This window comes from Bos grunniens, chromosome 25 (assembly GCF_055505025.1).
Source record: "Bos grunniens cultivar Pamir isolate PY7600 chromosome 25, Bosgru_T2T1.0, whole genome shotgun sequence".
Lineage (NCBI taxonomy): Eukaryota > Metazoa > Chordata > Mammalia > Artiodactyla > Bovidae > Bos > Bos grunniens.
Window position 1 is genome coordinate 322,923 of NC_141189.1, and position 21,609 is coordinate 344,531.

At 46.3% G+C, this 21,609-nt stretch overlaps 1 long non-coding RNA gene across 1 annotated transcript in view; it reads left to right on the plus strand.

The window, feature by feature from the left end:
* LOC147344634 (uncharacterized) overlaps positions 1–20,876 on the plus strand; it is a 156,928-nt gene extending 136,052 nt beyond the window's left edge. The window contains exon 3 of the long non-coding RNA XR_015155071.1: positions 20,143–20,876. This is a non-coding gene — a long non-coding RNA (uncharacterized LOC147344634). The remainder of the gene's footprint in view (positions 1–20,142) is intronic.
* The last annotated feature ends 733 nt before the right edge of the window (positions 20,877–21,609 follow it).

Genomic DNA, 21,609 nt, shown 5'->3' on the forward strand with positions numbered 1-21,609 from the left:
GTCTTAACTGAGCACACTCAATTAAGTGTGGACAAATGGAGCATGAATTATGACACTTCCTGCAATGTCCTCAATCAGTTTAATGTTTATTGTGTGTTAAGCATGTGTTCTGTGTTTTCCCGCCTGGTTAGTTTCCTCTGGGTCAGCTGTGCTTTCTCTCACCAACTGTTTCTCCTGACAAAATTACTTGCAAGCACAACTGAAGTTCAGAATATGTTCAAATTCTTCCCTACAGGGCATGCATCTTAGAGAAAACTTACTGCAGCGCTGATAAGGCGTCGTGTCTTTCTCCAAGTTGGCTGAGAACGAGCAGAGTAGGACTTGTGTGGTTAGTCCCTCTGTTGTGTCCAGCTCCTTGTGATCCCATCCTTTGAGAGGAGCCTGGCAGGTACAGGCCCTGGAGTCCCAAAGAGCTGGACACGACTGAGCGACTATATATTCTTCCGGATTCTTTCCCATTACAGGTCGTCACAAGATACTGAGTACAGCTCCCTCACTACACAGCAGCTCCTTATGTCACCTGGTGTACATACAGCAGTGTGTGCGTACTGACCCCAAACTCCTGACTCACCTCTCCCCACACCTCCGTGTCCTCTTAGGTAACCATAAGCGTGTTTTCTATGTCTGTGACTCTACCTCTGCTTTGTAAATAAGTTCATCTGTATCATTCTTCAATATTCCACATATGTGATGTAATACGATGCTTGTCTCTTTCTGTCTGACTTACTTCACTTAAGGTGAAATCACCATGTTCATCCATGTTGCTGCAAATGGCATTATTTCATTTGATTTTATGACTGAGTAATTTTCCATTGTATATATATTCCACATCTTCTGGAGCAAGCACTTCTTAGACTGTACAGCTTGACTTCCTTTAAAGGAACAAAAATTGTGAGGAAACCTAACTTTTTTTAGAGATGGAGAATTTCTCTGCAATGATTCATATATCATTAATGAGCATTTAATGGATTAGGAGACCAAGAATAGTAGGTAAAATTGGTGTGTCGTTTTGTTTTATGTCACTTATGTCAAGTTCTCATGCTGCTGCTGCTGCTAAGTTGCTTCAACTCTGTGCGACCCCATAGATGGCAGCCCACCAGGCTTCTCCATCCCTGGGATTCTCCAGGCAGGAACACTGGAGGGGGTTGCCATTTCCTTCTCCAATGCACGCAAGTGAAAAGTGAAAGTGAAGTCACTCAGTTGTGTCCGACTCCTATCAGGGTTAAATTATGTTCACAAAATACAGATTTCTTCTGTTCCTCTATTCTTGATTCTCTAAAATTATGTGGTGCTTTTGTAGTCAGTTGTTCTTTGCTTGCATAGCCTTCACATGATTTTCAGAAGTAATTCTTGAAAAAAAATTTATTTTATAGCCTTCCTTGCTTATTTTTCTTTTGTTACAGCTGCTTTAAATATTGGTCTTGAGAATTCATATTTTTCCAGAAAGTAGTCAATTTCTTGAATATTCTCGTATATTTGCAGTGTATATAAAGGGGTTTATATTCATTTTTGTGGGTGGGTATGAGGTAATATGAAATATACTTCGGACCTCTTGTCTGACACAGGACCCCTAAGTGTCTTGAAGTTTCCTGGGTGATAGAAATGTCTTTTGGCTTGTTTTCTTTGTATGATTCCTGAAAGTGTTAATTTTGCTTTTTCCTGGTAGGAAATGATTACCTTCATAACAGACACGTTTGAGGATTATTGCTAAGGTTTGTTAGTAGAATTCTATGTGCCCTTTATTTTAAGGCTTGTGATTAGTTTCATCTCTCTCTCTCTCTCTTTTTTTTTTTAGTTTCAGCTCTAATATATGCATTTTCCATCTCAGTTGAATGCCCCATATATTCAAGGAGGTTTCTTCACTCTGGCTGGTGAGGATTCTCAGCCCCACATGAATGTTGCACATTACTCAATGCATTCAGTTCAGTTCATTTCAGTTGCTCAGTCGTGTCCAACTCTTTGCAACCCCATGAACCGCAGTGCACCAGGCTCCCTGAGTTCATCCAAACTCATGTTCATTGAATCGGTGATGCCATCCAACCATCTCATCCTCTATCGTCCCCTTGTCTTCCTGCCCCCAATCCCTCCCAGCATCAGAGGCTTTTCCAATGAGTCAGCTCTTCACATCAGGTGGCCAAAGTATTGGAGTTTCAGCTTCAGCATCAGTCCTTCCAGTGAACACCCAGGACTGATCTCCTTTAAGATGGACTGGTGGGATCTCCTTGCTGTCCAAGGGACTCTCAAGCATCTTCTCCAACACCACAGTCCAAAAGCATCAATTCTTCTCTGCTAAGTTTTCTTTATAGTCCAACTCTCACATCCATACATGACTACTGGAAAAACCATAGCTTTGACTAGACGGACTTTTGTTGGCAAAGTACTGTCTCTGCTTTTTAATATGCTATCTAGTTTGGTCATAACTTTCCTTTCAAGGAGTAAGCATCTTTTAATTTCATGGATGCAATCACCATCTGCGGTGATTTTTGAGCCCCCCAAAATAAAGTCAGCCACTGTTTCCACTGTTTCCCCATCTATTTGTTGAGCTATTTCAAATCCTAAAAGATGATTCTGTGAAAGTGCTGCACTCAATATGTCAGAAAATTTGGAAAATTCAGCAGTGGCCACAGGAATGGAAAAGGTCAGTGTTCATTCCAATCCCAAAGAAAGGTAATGCCAAAGAATGCTCAAATGACCGCACAATTGCACTCATCTCACATGCTAGTAAAGTAATGCTCAAAATTCTCCAAGCCAGGCTTCTCCAATATGTGAACTGTGAACTTCCTGATGTCCAAGGTGATTTTAGAAAAGGCAGAGGAACCAGAGACCAAATTGCCAACATCCACTGGATCATCAAAAAAGCAAGAGAGTTCCAGAAAAATATCTATTTCTGCTTTATTGACTATGCCAAAGCCTTTGACTGTGTAGATCACAACAAGCTGTGGAAAATTCTGAAAGAGATGGGAATACCAGACCACCTGACCTGCCGCTTGAGAAACCTGTAGGAAGCAACAGTTAGAACTGGACATGGAACAACAGACTGGTTCCGAATAGGAAAAGGAGTATGTCAAGGCTGTATATTGTCACCCTGCTTATTTAACTTATATTCGGAGTACATCATGAGAAACGCTGGGCTGGAAGAAGCACAAGCTGGGATAAAGATTGCCAGGAGAAATATCAATAACCTCGGATATGCAGATGACACCACTCTTATGGCAGAAAGTAAAGAGGAACTAAAGAGCCTCTTGATGAAAGTGAAAGAGGAGAGTGAAAAAGTTGGCTTAAAGCTCAACATTCAGAAAACTAAGATCATGGCATCTGGTCCCACTCAATGCATAGCTCTCCAGTAATAATTCTTTCCTCAAAAGCTGTTCCTGCCCAGCCTTGGGGAATTTCACCTGCGTGTGATCAGATGACAGAGACTCAATGGGCTCATTAGGCACTTGTAATCATTCTTTCTGTCTGAGTAGCTCTCTCTTTTAGATGCCCTGCCCCACACATATCACCTTCTGCACCTCCCTGGCTCACCTGTGTTCTCAGATCAGGGCTTTGCTGGGCTGCATCTGGGTTCCCCTCCCTGTACCTGCAACATGGAAATTGCCTGAAGGCAGACAGCCAGGAGTCTTCAGATGGGTTTGTGCATCCATCTTCACTCTAGGAACTTAGTCCTACATGGCCTGCTGTCCAGGATCTGAAAACAGTTGTTCCCAGTATTTTGTTCAGCTTTCTAATTACCAGTGCCAGGTGAGGAAGTTCAGATACTGTTCCTCTTAAAGCTGGGAGTGGAAGTCACATTTTATTTTTATAGACACTCTTTGAATCAGTAATTCTAAATCAGTTAACCATATATGTTTGAAAGTATCCTTTGCTTCATTTTCTCTGTTTTGCTCTTGCAAATGTAAAAACAAAACCAAATATCAAGAGACACATTAAAACAGGTTTTGTTTTCTGCTTTTCCTGGTTGAACTTTATGCCAACAAATCCTAGGTAAGAACTTAGGAAGCTGCAGTAAGTCAAGGCACCAGCAAGATCACAGGATCTGCAATCAACAGGGATATTAATGGTACCAGAGAGCCTTTTTTTTTTTTTTTTTTTTTGCCATGCCATAGGAGGTGGATGCAGTAGTTGAGGGGCTAGAGGGATCCCAGGACCTTAATGACACCAGTGAGCCAACTAAAATACAGGAGGCTGAGGCCAGGTACAGCACGTTTGGCCAATGTGAGCTGAAACATATTTAATTCTGAATTTCCAGAACCATAACCTCAAACAAAATGTTCACCTTCTTCTGATATTCACATAGAAAGATTGCATAGAATTTTTTGCATAGAAATTCTACTTCCTTGTCCATCAGCAGATGAATGGATAAGAAAGCTGTGGTACATATACACAATGGAGTATTACTCAGCCATTAAAAAGAATACATTTGAATCAGTTCTAATGAGGTGGATGAAACTGGAGCCTATTATACAGAGTGAAGTAAGCCAGAAGGAAATACATAAATACAGTATACTAATGCATATATATGGAATTTAGAAAGATGGTAACAATAACCCGGTGTATGAGACAGCAAAAGAGACACTGATGTATAGAACAGTCTTATGGACTCTGTGGGAGAGGGAGAGGGTGGGAAGATTTGGGAGAATGACATTGAAACATGTAAAATATCATGTAAGAAACGAGTCGCCAGTCCAGGTTCGATGCACGATACTGGATGCTTGGGGCTAGTGCACTGGGACGACCCAGAGGGATGGTATGGAGAGGGAGGAGGGAGGAGGGTTTAGGATGGGGAACGCATGTATACCTGTGGCGGATTCATTTTTATATTTGGCAAAACTAATACAATTATGTAAAGTTTAAAAATAAAATTTAAAAAAAAAGAAAAAAAAAAGAAACTGAAGAAACAAAAAGTTATGGCTTGGGAATACATGTTGCAAAAAATAAATGCAAATAAAAGTAAAAAAAGAAGAAAAAAAAAGAAATTCTACTTCCATGGAAGAAAGCCACTAGGAAGATTGCTTGGAGAATTTAAGAGATGTGTGGTTTTTAGGTGGAGAAAGAGGCAAGTGTGGTTCAGAAACGGAAAGGGATCTGTGCAAACCCAGCAGGCTCTCTTTGGTGGAAGGCAGGCCGTACACTCACTGCTCCTTCCCCCTTTTGCTGAGATCACTTTTATCATGTTTTAGGTAGCTCCAATGAAAACTTCAAGTACAGGGGCTTCCCTGGTGGTCCAGTGGTTAAGAATCTACCTTGCAGTGCAGGGGACACCGGTTCAATCTCTGGTCCCCAGATGACCCCACATGGCACAGAGAAATTAAGTCTGTACACCGCCAAGACTGAGCCCAGGCATCCTAGAGCCCAGCGCTCCACAGCAAGAGAAGCCACCAAAGCGGGAAGCCCAGCGACCCAACTAGAGCACAGGCCCTGCTCACTACAAGTGGAGAGAGCCTGCAGGCAGCAAAGAAGACCCAGGGCAGCCAAAAAGAAATAAAATTATATTTAAACAAAACCCCTTCAAGTACAGTGACTCTCCATGGCTCAAGTCACTCCTGCTCGATGTTCTCAGCACACTGGCATGTGGGGTCTTCAGGAACCCCCTCCTCCCGTGAAGGCCCAGTGTCTCCATCGACCACGTGTCTCCACCACTGTGCTGTGCCGTCTCCCCGCTCACCTCTGCACAGAATTGCTTCTGATGGTGTCACTCTTTAGGCAGGGGAGTCATTCTTGTGAATCATCTAAGAATTAATATCTCACCTGCAATTTTATTTCTATATTCCTTAAAAGCAGTTCCTTAAAATCCCAATTGTATTCCTTAAAAGAGTGTTTTCACAGAATCTTGATTTGAACACCTATGTTTTTATTTATCAACTTTGATGTCTCCTTCATTGTGTCCTGTGCTCTGGCTCAGCCTCTCTCTCGGCCTCTGCTCTTGGCCTCTCAGGAAACAGTGTACAGGATGTATTAGTTGCATCTGCCCTCCCTCTCACTGGCTCTTTTCCTTCCTCCCTCATCTCCGTGACATGTGTAACTCTGTGCACATCACTATCACCTGACACCCTCCCTCCCTTGGGAAGCCTGTTATCACCTTCCTGCTCCTTTCTCTGCTGCCCCGTGTGTGTCCCTGCCCGACACTCACAGCAGCCTCACAGCAGGCACTCTGCCTCACTCTTCTCTCCAGAGCTCCTGCTGGAATTTCTGGACACCACCTCCCAAGTATTTGCCTCTGACTCTGACTTCTTCTTCCCTGGTGGGCCCTGTAGCATCTTCCCCTGAATGAAGACCACAGATGAAACCTAAATTCTCCTTCTTCCCCAGCTACCTTAGACTCCCCTGTGGATGTCTCCTTCTCATCCAGGCTCAGTGATTCAGTATCATCCATGAACCATTTTTCTATACTCAACCAACTATCTGGTCATATTGATACCATCTCCAGGGGAGTGGGTGGAGCAATGATGGGCAATGTTGAGATGGCAGGTAGAGACCAGACCAGGCAATGAGGGCGTGAGAATGAAGGACAGTGCTAAGAAGAGGAGCAGATTATAGAGAAGTCACAAGGGCAGAAGAGGTTGGTGAATGTTTTTGAAAACAGATCAGGGAGAAATCTGGGAGAGGAGAGGTTGAGTCTTAAGGAAAGAGAAATGATCATTGCATAGCTCCTCGGGAGCGGGGCAGGGAATCCAGCAACGTGCTAGTTTACCAGCAGAATCCTATCAGTTGCTACATTTCAGTTAGAAATACTTCAGGCTACAAATCCATTAGATTTGTAGAAATTCCATATGCATTAGAAATTGATACATTTTCCTGCAATGGAATAAATTAGGCTAAGGTTATGCATTACATAGTTTTTTGTGATGTCAAGATGTCATTTTATATTAGTGTTTATTCCAATGTGGACCAGTAAAGCATATTATAGTACATCATCTATTCAGTGGACTGATTTGTGGAAAATAGCGTTCCAAGAGAGAATATTCCCCAAGATATTGTCAGCTGAATATAAGCAAGATACCATAAAACATTGTGCACAGTATGTGACCATTTATGGTTTTAAATGTGGTTGTGCTCAGTCACTCAGTCATGTCCCACACTTTTGACACTATGGACTGTAGCCCACAGGGCTTCTCTGCTCATGGCGATTCTCCAGGCAGGGATACTAGAGTGGGTTGCCATTTCCTGCTCCAGAGGATCTTCCAGACCAAGGGATTGAATCTGAGTCCCTTATGTCTCCTGCATAGGGAGGTGGGTTCTTTACCATTAGCACCACATGTGGAGTGAAGAAGAAATAGATATTCATAGTTGCTTGTGTATCCATAAAATGACATTCTGGGCCTTCTCTCTTGATCCAGGGGCTAAGACTCTGCACTCTCATTGTAGGGGCCTGAGTTCAATCCCTTGTCAGGAAACTAGAACCCACAGGCCATAGCTAAGAGTTCCCATGGCAAAGGTCCCGCTGGCACAGCCAAATAAATACTTAGAAAAAATAAATAAACCTCCGGAAGCTGTTCCTGAGAAACAAAACACGTGGCTGACTGTGGAAGCAGCAGGGCCTTGACAAGAAGGGAGGCGGTAGGAAGAACAATGTAATATGAAGTATTTTATATTTCTAGGTTCTTGAACCTTGTACATGTATTATAAGTTTCTCAGAAATGCCAAGACATTACAAAAAAATTTAAACCTCTAAAGAATAAAACTCACAGCGTTATTTCTACAAACTGAATGAAAGTCAAGTTTGTTTTATCAGAAAGATTATCTGGCTTCTCTAAAACATCTTCTCGGGCTTTTCCCACGCTACCCAGACAGTGGTCCATAGGGCACTGTCTGGATTCTTGTCATAACGGGAAGTGAATCTTTTACACTATCCTGGGTCCTTGCTGTCCGGCAAATGAAGGATGACGTCATCACGTTCCTTGCAGCAGGGGCCCACTTAGGTAGCACCGACTTTTACTTCCCAAAGGAGCAGTACATCTACAGAAGGAAAAGTGGCGGCGTCTACACTAGGAATCCGAAGAGAACCTGGGAGAAGCTTCTATAGGCATCTCATGCCATCGTTGCCACTGAAAACTCAGCTGCTGTCCCTGCTGCGTCCTCCAGGAACCTTAACCAGCGAGCTGAGCTGCAGTTTGCTGCCGCCGCTCCTCTGGTCAGCCGCTTAGCTCCTGGAGCCTCCACTAACCAGACCCAGGCAGCTTCCAGGAGCCAAGACTCCTGGTAGTTACGATCCCTGGGCCGACCGCCAGCCTCTCCCAGGGGCATGTATGTGAACTTCTTACCATCGGTCTGTGTGACACGGACTCTCCTCTGCACTCTGGAGACCACCCATTCCCGGCAACCAGGGAGCTGTCGGTGGGTCTGACTTGGCGGATGCTCACCGGGGAAGTTCTGCCCGTGCGCGGCACCGTTTCCTGTGAACACTCTTGGGAGGTCATGCCTAATCTCTACATCTGCAGATTCTAAAGAGATTAAAAGGGAAGAGCAGGTGGCAGCTGAGCAAGCTCTGACCAAGGAGGACTTCACCGTGAATGGGTCACTTCAGCAGCTGAGTGCAACGCTACTGGATCTGACGTGCTGTCTAGTCCACAGGCGGGCAGGCGAGCTCGCTGCCTACTGCGCAGTTCCCCCTGAAGGCTGGCCTGCAGCGCCCGCTGCTCAGGCCACTGGATGGGTAGGCACAGCACTGCGTGGGCTTCAGCTGTTCTTTCACAGGCTCTTTTCTTGGGTGGGGGCTGTGCTGGGTCCTTGCTGCTGCACAGGTTTGCTCTGGTTGCGGTGAGCGGGGAGCACTCTGGTTGTGGTGCCTGGCCTTCTTGTTGCAGCGGCTTCTCTTGTTATGGAGCGTGGGCCCCAGGGCCCCCAGGCTTCAGTGGTGGCAGAGCGTGGGCTCAGGAGCTGTGGCCCCCAGGCTGTGGAGCATAGGCTTGATGGTTGTGGTTCACAGGCTTAGTTCCTCTGAAGGCACATGGGATCTTCCTGGACCAGGGATTGAACTCATGTCTCCTGCATTGGCAGGATTCTTTACCATGAGCCATTACGGAAACCCCACAAACTCTTAAAATGGAAATTGATTGACAGAAAATAAGCAGTTTCTAAATAAATAAATATATCTACTCATGAGGATGTTCTGTGACTTTTGCTGTTTTCCTTTCACATAAGAGGAAAATTTCCTAATTCATAATTCGTTATGTTCTTCCCTCAAACAACATTTGCAACTGCTAATTTTATTAGCTAAGCTTGATCCAAGTTTTAAAATACTTTTCTCCCACTTTTCCCTATGCACTGTACATTCATTATCAATTGAGATAATACTTTATCATTGTTCAGTCACTCAGTCATGTCCAACTCTTTGCGACCCCATGGACTGCAGCACACCAGGCTTCCCTGTCCTTCACCAACTCCCGGAGATTATATTTATACTTCATATGGATAGGAGGATAATCAATTGACTTCATACTTGAATTATTTCTCTGAATCTGACATATTAATATGCTAGTAAGATATAAGACACTTGACTGACTTCAGCATAAAAAAAATAATAGAATCAGGTGACCATATCTGAAGACTGATTATAAAAGCAGCAGCCATGTTGATGAGGAGCAATGACACATGGGGGACATTTTATGTGGTGAGAGAGGGGCGCTGGCCTCAGGGATTTAAAGGGCTGCTTGAAAACAGAGTGGAACTCAGCTCAGTGGATGGACCTCCTAGGAGTCACCTCCCAGAGACACATAAGACAGAGTCCTGAGCATCCTGAGTGCCCACAAGGTGGTCTGAAGCGGTGGCCAGGGCACCCCTCTGCGTATCAGTGGAGATGGTAGCTGTATTGTGTGTCTGTACGAGTCTGTATAAGGTGACCCTGCATGCAGAAAAGCAAATTTGACTAAATGGCAGAAGGCCTCAGCTCTAATAGTAAGATCTTGTCTTAAATCAATTTCTTTCTCCTCTCAGCTTCTCCGTCTGAAAGGAGTTACTCTTCATGAGACCCATTCTCTTTTAATTCCCTTCTTCAAAGCCTCAGATTTTGTAGCTTTTTTTCAGTAAGTATCTTTCCATGTTTATTCCTCAGACAAGACAAGCAAGAGTAAATGTTTATTATTGGACTTTAAAGATAAACAAATACTTTTAAAATCAGACTTTCCAAAAGTTCTAAATTTATTCATGTTCTCACTTTAGTATCTTCAATCCTAAGCCTGTAATGAGCATTTTTGCTTGATTCAGACACAGCTCTGGGGAGTGAATTGGTGGCGGGACTCCACAGACCCGTGGAATTCTGAACTCTTGACAGTTAGATCTCTTTTTACAGAAGTGTTAGCAGCCAATGGAGCAAGGCGCATATAGTGCCAGATTATAGGGCTGACAGCGGGGAAAAGACAGTTTATTGATGGTAGAAAAGATCTGCCTTCTGACAAGCAGGCACCTCTCATGGTGAGGCAAACTGGAAGTGCCTGCAGACTCAGAGCCCCATGTGCTTGGAGAGTGATGCTTCAGCCACACCCGTTATCAGCGCAGCCTTCACAAAGGGGTCCTTCCTTGACCTGACTCGTGCTTCCTGTTTCTTCAACTCCCTGTACTTCGGGGCTGCTCTGCTGAGTTGGACTCCCTTTGCTTTTCCTAGATCTCCTTGGGGCCTTCTCACAAGGCCCGGCAGCAGGCAGCAAGCAGTGGCACCACTGGGCAAGTCTGCTCCTGTAACTCCTCTGGCAGCCCTGTGGCTGGGACAGCGCGCTGAGCATCCACTGTCCCTCTCATGGGACCAGAGGTCAGAATGTGATGAGACTAGAGGTTGGAATGGGGAAGAGGGAAGGGCTGCCTTTGCTTTCTTTCACTCCCTGGCCAGGAGCTCTTAACCTGAGGGATTTGGAGGGCCCAGGGAGCCTGTGCCCTCCCTGGTGATGCATAAAATGCATCTGTGCACAAGCTTTTGTTCAGATAAGAGTAAATGCCCTGGATTCACCCCTTCAGAATATTTTATCTTTGTTCCTAGTCTGTACAGATCCTGTGCTTTGAAGCGCAACACCGCTGCAGTGATTTCATCACACTTCCACTGCTGCCGGTCCCTAGTAAACCCAGCTTTCAGAATCAAGAGAAGCTGGTGGCTGACAAGGCTTAAAAACATCCTTTGAAGTACCTAGAATCAAGTGCACTTGACTGTGCTCTACTGGAACATTTTAAGGTATAGTAGTTTGCTTTTCGCTTGTGAGCAAGCTAGGTCAAATTGTTTCCAAACAAGAAAACTGAACTAAAGTCTATGTGGACCAAGGTTACAGGACACAAACTACTTTAGGGCAGGTCCCGGGTCAACCTGAAATTCTGTCATTACCAGGAATCAAAGTAGTGAAGAGCATTTGTGACACAAACCCTAAAAGCGTTTTATTACTGGATAATTTGAGTTGGGATGGTTCTCTAGAGAAGAGAATGGCAACTCACTCCAGTATTCTTGCCTGGAGAATTCCATGGGCAGAGGAGCCTGGCGGGCTACAGTCTAAGGGATTGCAAAGAGTCGGACACGACTGAGTGACTTTCACTTTCTGTTTTCAGTTTGAATCTATGGAGAGGTAAAGTCTTTTCTGTGGATATTTGTAAATGCTTCCTACAGATCCAGTTATATGGCTTTGTGTTCTTCTGGAATTGCTCCCATGACATTGATCTGGACTTCATACACTTATGTACCAAATTATTCGGTTTTCTGTGCAATGGTGGTAAAACAGTTAAAAAGCAAGTAAACAAGCCAAAGCCCGTGAACTGTTCCAAACAGGCTGAAAGCGCCACCTACTGTCCAATCTGCAGAGGTGCCCGAGGAATGTAGTCTGAGCCTTATGGACTGAGAGCCACAGGAACTAGGATATTAAGCTAAGTTAGACTCACATCTGACTATACTTTCTACTTATATGCTATTTATAACGAGTATGTAGTTATATTTATGCTCTCTCCTGAGCATTCTCAATCTTTGGTTACAAAAAGTAAAATATTGAAAATCACTGAACTGTGGCAGATGTGAGAAACAGTATCAGGCTATCATATGCTTTCCATGGGTCCCGATTATCCCACACCAAAATGCCTTGAGATTTCTGGAGCAAAAATGCTCTTTGCCACTTTTATTCCTAGTAAGGACTGAGGCCCAGAGCTCCCTGAGTGGCCCTCTTGCTGGGGACTTGACTGTATTTATTTTACATGTTTAAGAGATGACAGAAAAAGAGAAAGCTCTAAAATGGCAAAAGCTTTCAGGTACACCAAAAGGGTGGTTTTTAATGTTGGTTTGAGTGTTTTGTTTTTAATGGAAGAATCCATTATAGAACAGGCCAAAATAAGTTTAGAGAATAAAGTGTACTTTTGCTACCTCTGAGAGCTACTAATTGAAATATGTATTTACTATGGGCCTGGCATGAATTCAGACGTGCCTTGGACAGGTGACTGACTTCCAGGCTGCCTTAAACCCAGCCAGTGTTCAGGGAATGACCCAGTGACTGGAGGGGACAGCAGCGTGCAGCCCGCGTTTCACTGTTTGTGCTGCTCGTGTGCTCTTTCTGTCTCTAGCCCTTCAGCAGGTATTCACACTCTTCTACGCAGTTTATCATTTGTTTGACTCTGAAATACATTGGTTCAGTTTTTATGATAAGCTGGTTCTGTACAATCATATGTAGTGTTTATTTAAATGCAAACAATATACACTCTCGTTCAAGTTCCTCCTGAGTTAAAAGTACACCCAAAAAGAAACTGGATAATTTAGAGTAAAAGTAAAATTTCTCTTTCATCCTTATCAAAGTATCTGTGGTTCACTTGTATATATTCCTCCAGCTTTTTAGAAAACATTTTCAAATATATATTTATTTACACACAGATAATATATGTTCATTTTTAGTTCAGTTAATCAAATAATGTGTGTTGTTTTACAACTTGCTTTTGTCATGTAACAGTATGACTTTGAGGTGTCACCATTTCCTGTTTGGGGGTTTTCCAGTGGTTTTAAATAGGAATATAAAAATCTTTCTTTAGAACAACATGATTCTGCTGTAAGCAAACTAGGTTCATCTAGCATCCACCTTCAGGGAAATTCAGAAATGGCTTTAGTTGCCCTGCGCATCCCACCATCAGGAATGGAGGAAACTATGAGCAAGGAAAGTCTCAGCAATGAACACCAGGCACCCCGTTAACCCAGCGCTAAAGGAGGAGGGCCGGGCGAGGACAGCTCACGGGCTGGGGGAAGGTCTTCTGATGCCTGTGTCTCCAGCCTGGCCGGAAGCAGTCGAGACAATCCAGGAAAGAGAGATGGTAGGCGGAGAACAGTGGAGGGCAGGAAACAGGCCTCCTGGCGGCAAAGCACAAAGGTCTCAGCAGAGCCTGGGGAGGACGAGCGGGTCCTTGGAGAGCGGGCGGAGAGACACCCGGAGGAGGCTCCCTCCCGCTCACCCCACAGGCCGGGCCGGGTGCAGGGTCGCATCCGCTCCCCTCACTTCAGGCTGGTCTCGGGAACACACTTCTTGTTTCACTTGAGTGATTCAATTATACCTCCCTGTAATTTCAGGTTGGGTCTTCTCTGCCTGCCTTCCCCTCACTTTTCACTCTGGCCTCAGTCTTCATTTTTTTCTGGCAAACAAAATGTGGTCAGCAGGCAGAGTTGACTGCATAAAAGGCAAAGATCTGCCTCTGAGAAGTAATATATACTCATATTGTCATGCTAGTTTATTTATATTTATTAATTTAATTTATTATAACATAATGCTACATAAATGTATGCACATATAATGTAAATAAACATTAAATGTTATGTACTATTATTTTTTTAATATAATATTTATATATCAATGATATATGTTAATATTAATAATATATAGGCTGATTTAGTTAATGACACCCCTGGTGAGAAGACTAATGAAGACGAAAAAAGTCAGAAAAAGACAGAAATTTGAAGATCTTTGAGAAAACTTCATGCTCACGATGTAAATGGCGAGACATGCATGAAGGTTCTTGGCCAGGGCTCCTCACAGGCTTCTCCAGGCCCCTGTTACGGTCAGCGGTGAGAGAGGGAGCGAGGATCCGGGCAAAGCCCTCAGGCCGAGGCCAGGCCGAGCCCCCCGCCAGTCTCCTTCCTTCTGTCACCATGCATCACCTCCTCACTTACACTAGTGTAAACGAGTGTTATCACTTCTCCCACAGAATGAAGGGTGTGTGTTGCAGGAGAGCTGGAGCGAGCTCACTGGTGACACAAATCTTAAAACTATAGAGAGAGGGAGTTGGAGGGAGGGAGACTGATAAATAGACTTATGTGCCCTGGCTTTAGACTGTAGTGTGAAATTAATGATATTAAAACTGCTTAGCCTTTAGCTTGTATTCTTATCAGTGCGTGTATTAAACAATTGATCAGTCACCTAAATACCATAGACTCTAAATCATAAACTAGGATTTTAAAATACTGTAGTTTTCTGTGTTACCAAAATGCACTTTTGAAGCCAATGTTCAGATCATCCAGTGTCTTCTCTTTGTGTTTGGTCACACGTTCTCTTTTTTAACTTTATTTTGTATTTGGGGTGTAGCCCGTTAACAAACAGTGTTGTGACAGTTTCAAGCGAACACCAAGGAGAACAGTTCAGCCAAACACACACACGCGTCCTTTCTCCCCCACACTCCCCTCCCTTCGAGGCTGCTACATAGCATTGACATCCGTGTGCCACACAGGGAGTCCTTGTTGATTCCGAACCAAAGTGGACATTTGTTGCATCATCAGAGACTCTGTCAGAATCTTTCCCAGAGGTTAGTGAGGAGTCTCCTGGAAAACACTCAGCCCACCCCCTGTTGCCAGAGGAAGAGTGTTTATATACGGATGTTAGTTTCGGGAGAATTTGGTGAACTGGACCAGCCATACAGAGATGGAAACAGCTTGTCACCATCAACACTGTCACCACTCCCCAGTAGGTTCAGCCTCCCCCGAATGCACCCCGAGTCCTGACTGCTGAGCAGGCCAAGCCCGCTCTCAGCTCCCAGCACCTCCTCCCACAGGGCCCAGCCCACTGGAGTCGGAGGGACTGACCGCTCATCCCCTCCTCCCCCTACCCAATCCTCCCCCTACCCAAGGGCCTGCCCGAGCCAGCTCCCTGCTCTGGTTGAAGAAGGAAGAAGGCCCAGCAGGAGCCCCAGAAGAAGTGCACAGAGGCCCCTCCATTCCCAGGAGTGCAGGCTCATTGTGCAGGGCCTAGGGGACACGGGGGTGGGAGGAGCCTCAGCGCTGGACACTGTGGGAGCTTGTCCACTGAACAGACTCAGGGACTGTCTGTTGGCCATGGGATCTGAGGAACAGGAGAGATTTTCATGGACTGGGGCTAGCTGGGAGGGTTTGCCATGGTCTAAAGCACAGGCTGTGTCTCTCTGGGCTGAAAATGTTAACCACTGAGCACTAGCTCCCACCAAAAGAGGGTATTGGTTAGAGGTGTCCTGAGATGTAAGAGTTTCTTAGGGACACAAGAGGAGATACTAGGAGGATGTGAAATGCCTTATAGAGCCTGAACCACACGCCCAGCCTTCTGACCCCAGTTTTGGGAGGTAGCAGTTTCTTATGCATGTCCCTGGTTGCTCAGATGGTAAAGAATACACCTGTAATGTAGGAGACTTGGGTTCGATCTCTGAGTCGAGAAGATCCCCTGGAGAAGGAAATGACAACCCACTCCAGTATTCTTACCTGGAAAATCCCATGGACAAAGGAGCCTGGTGGGCTGCAGTCCATGGGGTCGCAGGGACATGATTGAGAGACTAACACCCTTTCAGGTGAGGGCAGCTGGTTTGCTTGGACCTGATCAAGGAGGGGCACAGGTGAGTGTTGCTTCTGACGAGTGAAAGTCTTTGGGCCTAGAAAAGGAAACAGCAGTCTCAGAGGCCCTTGCTGATTCATCTAACTTTGGGGAAAACAAAACCAAACTTTAGGTCCTGCCCTGATGCTCCAGGCTGGGACTTATCACCTGGGACTTACCACCCCTTGTCCAGAGGATTTATCACCCCCTGCCCAACTACAAGTGCCATCTCAACTAAAGAATACCCAAAACATCCCGCCTGACTAACATTTCCCTTATCACTTCCACAAACCTCCCTTTAAATATGAAGCCTCCCTGATCCCTCTCAGGCTCAGCCTGGTCACTAGGCTGACTGCCGCCCCTTCTTGCCTGAATAAAGGTCACCTACTTCTGTTGACGTTGTCTCTCCTTTTCTGCCTCAGCCCAATCTATACATGACAACAAGCACTGTCTGAGAGAAAAGGGCAAACAGGTGCCCCCAGGGAGTCAAGACACAGGCTGCTTAGTCAGCAAGACAGCCGTGAGGGGGTGGAGTGGGCACCCTGCGGAGCCTCTCCCGCTGTCCCCGGGTGCCCTGCAGTTCCAAGCTTTGGCCTGAATGCATCATAGAGAAGGAGCCTTTGCATTCTACCTATTACGAGTTAACTACTAAAGGAATGTTGACTATAAGCTTGTACATAAAGTCCCATCTCTGGGAGCCCTGCATCCCAGGTAATGAGCACCAAGCTAAAATAATAACTTTGTTTAATTCACAGGAAACTTCATGACCAGACTCACCTGTGAATCATGACAGGGAGGCAGACATTAACACATCTCCTCTGGAGCCTGATGAGAATGAGGAAATATTTGACTTTCCTCCCCCACCACCTTTGAGAATTAATATAAAGGAAGCCTGAATTCTAACTCAGGCAAGATGTGTCCTGGGACAAGGGTCCTGGGCTTCTGAATAAAGTCACTATTCCTTGCCCCAAGAGCTCATCTCTCAATTTATTGGCCTGTCATGAGGTGAGCAGGACAAGATTGAACTCAGTTACAGAAGAGCTGACAGTCTTGCTCTTTTTGGGGAAGATTTCCATTTTCATTCATTTAGTCATTCATCATGTATTTAAGTCCTGCTCAGAGCCAGGCCCTGCCGAACTCACCCTTGGAGCTCAGACTCACCGGGTCCACGACACCTTTCTTGATCCCATGCTCTGCCCGCACCATTTTCTGCCTCACCCAGGACCCCTCAAGTCTTTAAGCACACTGCGGTGAGCTCTCCAGCTTGTGAGCCCTGTGAGGACCTCGAACAGATGCAGAACGGGGCTCAGAAAATGTGATGATGACCAATAATCAAATCAATGAGCTGGTCAAACACAAACCAGGCTTAGGTCACATTCACCAAAGGACATCTTCTTCTCCCTCCTTCCAGAGACAGAGTTTCAGAGGGACCTTTACCAGGAGCCCAAGGATCTTCTCTGACACTAACCTCATCCAAAACATTAATAGTCTGGGTGGATTTTATTTTCAATTTTATTTCTTTTTACACTTGAAGTCACTTCGTGACTATTCCACTGAACACTGAGTAACTTAATGATCACTTCTGTTGTGTCTGGGCCAAGAAAACCCAATACTCAGGTAGGACACTCAGGAGGAGAAAGTCAGGGGAAAGCAGGGGCCGGGGGGTGAAACAGCAGAGGCAGGAGGCCCCCACCCCCATTCTCACTGCCCTCCCCACCCTCTTTGTACTTAACCAACCTGACTGTGATTACCGGGGTCCAGATGTCTCCTTGCTAGATGTTCTGTCCTTTAGAGCCAGCTGTAGAGGTCACAGTACAAATCTAAGTTCTGGGGCCCCTGAGTGATCCAGGAGCAGTCACCTGTGCCTTCAGAGGGTCAGTTTCTGACCCACAGTGATGCTCTCCCAGAGTCGGGCATGAGTTGGTGGCCGGCCCTGCTCACCGTGAGACGCTGCAGCTCTTGCTCTGCCCTGAAACCCCTCCCTGCAGCCTGGCTGTGTTCAGGGAACACCTGGACAAAACAGGCATGAGCGAGTAGGAGAGAGTGGGCACTTCAGGGGCAGAAGAGATGCAGAGAAACTTGATTTCACTCTGGCCACTTCCAACTGGTCCCAGCCTAATGCCACTTGTCATACACCCTGAGTGGACACGACCTCCTGGGAGCTCAGAGGACTCTCCTGAGAGCTGGGATGTGGAGCTCTGGAGGATGGGGCTGGGAAGCCCTCCACATGAGGCTGGGGCTCTGGGGTTCTGAAGCTGGCCCGGGGAGTGGAGCTGGGCCTGGCAGGTTTGCAGTGTAGACTGTCGGGTGTCTGGTTGAAGCTGCTGACATCCGTGGTCACACCTCCCTCAGCCATCTGACCATTTCTGATCCCAGCAGTTGAGCAGGGCTGGTCTGGCAGGCATGCAACTGAGACAGGAGCTCAGTGTGGGCAGCTCCTCTGCCTGCCTCTGCTCTCCTCTCTCCTGGTCTCTCTCCTTCTCCACCTCTGCGCCACCCCACCCACCCCCCCATGTAGTTCTCTTCTTAGGCTGCCATGGGGAGGCCCACGTGGAGTTTGGGTCGGGTGGGTGGTCCGGAGGGTCCCGAGAAGGGGTGTCGTGGCTGGGCTGGTTTCTCTATGCTCGCTGGTGGCTCAGGGTCCATGAGGCAAAGAGGGTCCCTGCACAAAGACAGTTCCTAGTGAAGTAGACTGAGTGACAATGGTAATTTTATATGCTGTGAGTTTTTCACAATTAAAAAGAAAAGAACTCGGGTGTGTGTGTGTGTGTGTGTGTATTATAATGGCCTAGAAAGGAAAATTCTCAAGTCGAACAGAGGAATGAATCGTGTGCTAAACATAGATGAGTCTCAAAGACAGCACCACGTGTAAGAAACCAGCATACGTGGCCACAGTTGTACAAATCCATGTACTTTAGATATGCAGAATAGGCAAATCATTAGGGTCAAAGAGCACACAGACAATTGCTGAAAGCTCGAGAAAGGTGGAAGGGGAAGTGCCTGTTTGGTGGGTAGTGGCTTTCTCTGTGAGGAGATGAAGTGCTCTGATTTAGATAGCCATGATAGCAGCACAGCTTTGCACACAGATGATGAATCACTGAGCTGCACATTTTACAGAGTAAATTTTATGATGTGTGAATTAGATTCCAACTTAAGAATTGTGATTGATAGAGGATTGGTTTTTTTTTTTTTTTTTTTTTTTAAATTCACACAAGAAACACATCTTATCCTGAGTTTTGTTTGGTTCTTACCCTTCTAACATCTGTAGGCAAACAAACATCTGGACAGGGATGAGGATTCAGGTTTCCTCCTTCAGGGACTGACTTCTCTGAGCTTCCCTTCATCACCGAACAACGAGGATCCTCAGCCTCCACAGGAGCTGCTTTCCATATTCCTACCATCCCCTCTCCTTCTCCTCCCCCTGCTCTGACAGGCTTCCTCCCTCCAGCTTCGCCTCCTGAGTTCAGTCTGGGCTCCTCTCACCAGGGCTCTTGCTGGGCTCCTGACCCCCCTCTGATTGCAGCCTCTCTGCCCTCCTGTCCACTTTCTCCCTGTGATAACTGATCTGCGTTAACTGCAGTTCTGAACATGTGTGTTCTCTACTCACAGCATCTGAGTGGCTCCCACTTCCCAGGAAGGATAGTGGCATCCCAGGCCAGGTTCTAAATGCCTTTCACTCTCTCTCCCCTGCCCCCTTCCTCTGCCAGCCCTCACCCCCTGCGTCTACCCCGCAGTCCACACCAACTTTGACATCATCTAGGAGTTGAGATGAACGCTCTGCCTTCACATCTGCCTTTCTGGGGGAACTGGCTCTCTGTTGCACCTACCACTGGCCCCGGCTCTGGATTCCTGGCTGCTGAACTGCATTCCTCTGAGTCCTTGGCTTGAAAACCATCTGCTCTGCTGATTTTCCTGACTCCCTTGGGCTGTGTTGTAACTCCTTGTCTTTCTTCTGGTCCTGTGTGCCTCTTGTCGGTGAGCATGTGCCACATGGTGGGGCACTTCCATCTTGTCTGATGCCCCTCTTAGGCCCAGGGCTTCCTGAGGACAGGAATCCAGGCCCCACGACTCTCCATGATTCTCTGAGGCCCGGAGGTGCTCACTGCTCACCTGCACGGTGACTGAAGGCTGTGGCTCCCCCGTCAGGCTTGCAGGGCCATCTGGCTCTCATCTCAGGCACTGTCCGTGCTGTGGGGGAGCAGCTTTCACTCCAAGAAAGCCCCCCGCGCTCTTGTTGCAGAGACAGGCTCTGGGAGGCCCGGGCGTCAGGGGTTGCGGCTCCAGGCTCTACAGGAGCAATGGTCGTGGTGCGCGGACTCAGCTGCTCCACAGCGTGTGGGATTTTTCTCGATCAAACCTATGTCTCTTGCGTTGGCAGGCAGATTCTTTACCGCTGAGTCAGCAGGGATGCCTGAGATTACACATGTCTGACTTCTGCCAATTTTGCTGAGGCCCAAGGACCGTTGAAGAATCAAGAAACACCCAAGAGCAGCCGGGCCGCTCGTCTTACACGCGTGGAAGCCGACACCAGCGGAGCGCACAGATGGTGTCCCTCGGCGCATGGCGCACCTCGGGCCGGGGTCCTCACTCCACGTCCAGGGTCTCTCCTGAGCCCACCGCTTCCTCCCCCAGGTCAGAGGAGAGCACCGGCACCCACGCCAGGCCTCTCAGGGTCTGTGAGCCCCGGGAGGCATGGCTGAGTGTCTGGGGGTCAGACAGAGCCTTTATCAGAGGGGCTGAGAGGGGCGGGAGCTCGGCTGGCTCCTCTCTTGTGGCCCAGCTGTGCCTTCTGCAGGCTCACTTTCTACTCCTCATGGTGACCAAGAATGTATAGCTTCCCAAGGAGGACCCTTCCATATTTTAACAAGTGTAGTGAAGGGTCCTTCCTGTCATTGTATATTTTATTTGCCACCAGAGCTTTGAACAAGCAGTGACACACTCCGTCAAGCCCTCATGGAATTGTAGACACTTCCAAGAAGGGTTCAAGATAAAACTTAAAAAAAAAAAAAAGCTCCTAGGCAATTGAACCACTTGAGCTGTGACATAAAATCATTTCCTTTAATCTAGTTTATTCATTGTGGATAGCACTCCAAAATAATACTTTAAAAGTCACCATGGTCTTTTGGCCTTTATTTCTGAAGGTCTTTGCTGGTGGGCCCCATTTGTCTGAGGAGATCAGTATATGAACATGAAACAGCATCATTTCCAGTCTGATAAAAGTTGCCATTTTCCTCTTCTCTGCAAAGGAAACACCACCTTGGCTCACCCCACAGCTATTTCACAGTGTCAGAAATGGAGACCAAAAAAGCCCCTGTGCTGTACTCATAAGTGTAACTGGATCCCTTAGAAACCAGCCGGCTAATCTCCACCCTCAGGAGCATTAATACCTTGCTACTCAAAGTGCAGCCAGGGGTCTGCAGGAATTGGCATTTCCTGGGAGCTTGTGAGAAATGGAGAGCCCCAGGCCTATCCCATCACTGTGTCCAAGGCCATAAGTATCCTTTACATCCCTGAGAGGAAGGGAGACTGCAGACCCTGAGGCAAGCTCAGTGCTTCACCTTTCTCAGCAAATGTGAGAGCGCATATCGTCCTTCCACCATTTTCTTTTTTTTAACTGATGCATAGTTGATATATCCCTTCATATTCATTTTGGATGTGCAACATAATGACTCAATATTTGTATGTACTGTGAAATCATCACCATGATGAGTCCATCTCATGCCCATCATCTCACATTGTTACATCTTGTGTGTGTGTGATGAGGACTTTGTAGATCCCCTCTTTTAGCAACTTTCAAATATACAAAATAATTTTTTAAAATAGTATTATTAGCTATAGTTTCCAT